Below are 3,984 nucleotides of genomic sequence, written 5' to 3'. Positions count from 1 at the left end.
TAATGAAATAGGCGAATTATATTGAAGAATAAAAATGTGACCAGCAAAGAGAGAGAGAGAGAGAGAGAGAGAGAGAGAGAGAGAGAGAGAGAGAGAGAGAGAGAGGTGGTTTCTAGTATTTTGTATGACAGTAAAATTGGGGAATTATATTGTAGAATAAAAATGTAACCAGCAAGAGAGAGAGAGAGAGAGAGAGGTGGTTTCTAGTACTTTGTATGATAGTAAAATTGGGGAATTATATTGTAGAATAAAAATGTAACCAGCAAGAGAGAGAGAGAGAGAGAGAGAGAGAGAGAGAGAGAGAGAGAGAGAGAGAGAGAGGTGGTTTCTAGTACTTTGTATGATAGTAAAATTTGGGAATTATATTGTAGAATAAAAATGTGACCAGCAGAGAGAGAGAGAGAGAGAGAGAGAGAGAGAGAGAGAGATGGTTCCTATGTGTAGTGTATTAATATAAAAAGAGGAATTATATTAAAAGTAAAAATGTAACGAGCTGTAATTTAGCAAGCTTTCTCTTAGTGAATTTCCTTTTGAAATCTGGAAAATCTGATTCACATATAATGTAATGAGTTGTTACTGAATGAATGAAATATAAAATTTAGACCAAAGGCCAGGCACTGGGACCTACGAGGTCATTAGCGGCTGGAAGGGACATTGAGAGTAAAAAGGTTTCAAAGGTGTGACAGAAGGAAAGCCTCGCAGTCGCACTATGAAAGAATTGTTGAGAGAGGGTGGAAAGTAATATGGAAGACAGAGAATATGAACGGAGGTACAGTAAAAGGAATGAAAAGGGTTGTAGCTATCGGCCGAAGGAACGCTGCAAATAACCTTAAGTAATGCTTACAGTGCACCACGCGAGGTGCACTGACAACATTAACCCCTACGGCGGTGGGTCTTCATCACCGCTTAATTCCCGTTAGGGGTTAGTGACATATGTGCACCTAACGCGGTGTACTGTAGGCATTACTTAAGGTTCATTGCAGCGTTCCTTCGGTCCCTAGCTGCAGCCCCTTTCATTCCTTTTATTGTACCCCCATTCATATTCCCTTTCTTCCATCTTGCTGTCCAACCAATGTTAACATTAGTTCATAGTGCAACTGTTTGAGGCTTCCCTCCTGTTACTTTTTCAAACCTTTCTACTCCCAGTTTCCGTTTCAGCGCTGAATGAACTCATAGGTCCCAGCACTTGGCCTTTGGCCTAATTCTATATTCCATAACATTCCATCACCGCTTAATAACGCTGGAAAACTTGTATTTCGAAATTCCATCCCAAGCTACCAATTACAGATTCCTTTTGAAGATTTAGAGTCAGGGAAATTCCGCCTATCTTGCTTGTAATAATATCAAGCATATCCTTAAATATTCTTAATATCTGATTATACGACCCAAAACGATATTCCCGGTCCAGTATTAATTAGTGTCTGACTGCTTATGAACTTTCACAGTTGGATCTAAATGAAAATTGTACTGTAATTAAATGGTATTCGTTGAGCTTGTATGACAGATAGAGCTATGGGCAGGTTTGAGTTGGTTGGATGTATGTGTATTATATATACACATATATATGTGTATATATTATATACATATATATGTTTGTGTTTGTACAATATAATAATAATAATAATAATAATAATAATAATAATAATAATAATAATAATAATAATAATAATAATAATAATAATAAATATTTAGAAATTACACCAAACTGATAAATATTAGACCAACTTTTCCTGATTACCACAGAACACACATACATACATAATTACATACATACATGTGTATGGGGGTCCTTTGATAATCAGAAAAAGTTGGTCATTTATGTATCCATGTGGTGTAATTTCTACATTTTTACTGAATATTATTCTTATTATTATTATAGAACAAACCATAAGAAGAAAAAGTCAAACAAAAGTAACCCCAAATCAGCAAAAAGCGAAGTTACATGCAATTATACACCTAAGAAATGTTAGCAGCCATTTAACCTTAGCTATAAAACATACTTAACTGATCGTATTAAGGAATTTCACCTCGAGACACGCCCTGGAAAAAAATATATCCACTTTAAATATTTCTTTTTTGCTTCCTTCTCACTTTCCTCAGGTCAGCTATCAACTTTAAGAGTAAAAATCTCCGCTCCTTAGATGCTGTTTGTAACTAATGAAATCGCGGGCTTGGGATTACAGCGATTTACTTGGGAGTGAGTTAAGTTTCTGGATTTACATTCAGCGTTGGGATTTTTTTTTTTCTATAAAAGAAGACTATTGAGATGGATCTTTCTCTGTCCGTCCGCACTTTTTTCTTTCCTTACTTTTTCTATCTGCCCTCAGGTATTAAAAACTACTAAGGTTAAAGGGCTGCAAATTGATATGTTGATCATCCACCCTCCAGTCATCAAACATACCAAATTGCAGCAAATCTAGCCACAGTAGTTTTTATTCTATTTAAGGTTAAAGTTAGCCATAATCGGGCTTCTGGCAACGATGCAGGATAAGCCACCACTGGGTTGTGGTTAAAGTTTGATGGGCCGTAGCTCATATAGCACTATACCGAGACCACCGAAAGATAGATCTATTTCTGGTGGCCTTGATTATACGATGTACAGAAAACTCGATTGCGCCGAAGTTCATATTTAATTTTGAGTTCTATCTTTCTTTTCATTGTTATTTAAATTTTTCTCATTATAATTTCATTTTTTATGTTCAGTTTTACTTTTATTTTCGTTATCACTATTTTTTCCTTTTATCTTTATATTTTTCTTTAGTGCCTTTCTCTAACCCAAGCCCGACGACAATGATAATACATATTTATAAACAATAGGGAAAAGGAGAGCACGGAGAGAATTCCACAGCTTAGCAGTAGAGGGGGAAGGAACAGTCACTGAGCCGTGTAGTAATCCGATCAATATCGATTTCCTCAAGAGTGGAAAGAGGTGGCTTGACGGGCGTTATGACCCTGCCTGAGAGTGGGAGTCCTCAAAGATGGTTACTGTAACTGTGAGCAGTTCGTATGAGTACATGAAACTTCTTGATTATGTTAAAAGAAGTGGAATAATTATTTTTGCCCCTACCTCTCTCTCTCTCTCTCCCCTGCACGCCCGACCTCCATTCAATATCCTTTACGGTACAGTCATATTCAAGACTTCCCACTGGCCTTATTACTGCCGTAATATCCACTGTCCTGTCTACCGTAGTGTCTTGGTGGTAATATTAGTTTTCATATATATACCGGGTGTTTCGAAATTAGAGCCCCCCCCTCCACAGAACAAATGGAAAGTTATGAAGTTTTCTCTTATAGCCTATCTCCAAGAACATTATTTCAAGTTTCTATTAAGCTATTTTTCATTTTACATTTGTATTTTCCGACTGAGTGACAGAGTTAGGTACAGCCATGGCTAACGACACGGAGGAAATCAGATGGATTGACCGAATCCAGGCTATAACCTTTAGAGAGGCCAGGGATGCTGGTGCATCCTTCATTTCACGTTCCTGGATAGCTAAATACATTAAAAGAGATGAATCCTTTGTTAAAAGAAACTGGAACAAAAATCCATATGACTGTCATAGTGAAAAGAGTGAGAATCTTGGAAGGCCTGAAGTCCTTTCTCAGGAGTCAAAAGACATCATAGCTGAAGCAGTGGGTAGACCAAGAAAGTCTTTAAGTAAATTGGCGCTTGAACTAGAAACAAAAAGGGGAAAGAAGAGAAGTTATAGTGCTGTATATGGTGAATTGAAAAAATCTGGTATCAAGCCATTTCATGTTATCAGCAAGCCCAACATCACTCAGCAACAGAGAAAAGACCATGCATAGTTTTGTGGTTCATTTCTTAAAGACTGGGATGAAGCTGACTTTCTTCATGTTGCCACATCAGATGAATTCTTCATTTACACAGTCAGGAAGCCAATGTCCGAGCTTTCCAGGGCCAGTGGACTCTTAGCAGCCCACCAACTGCTGTCCATCCACCAGCCTCTGCCGCAAGTCTAAATC

This window comes from Macrobrachium rosenbergii, chromosome 42 (assembly GCF_040412425.1).
Source record: "Macrobrachium rosenbergii isolate ZJJX-2024 chromosome 42, ASM4041242v1, whole genome shotgun sequence".
NCBI lineage: Eukaryota > Metazoa > Arthropoda > Malacostraca > Decapoda > Palaemonidae > Macrobrachium > Macrobrachium rosenbergii.
This window is presented reverse-complemented; position numbering follows the sequence as displayed.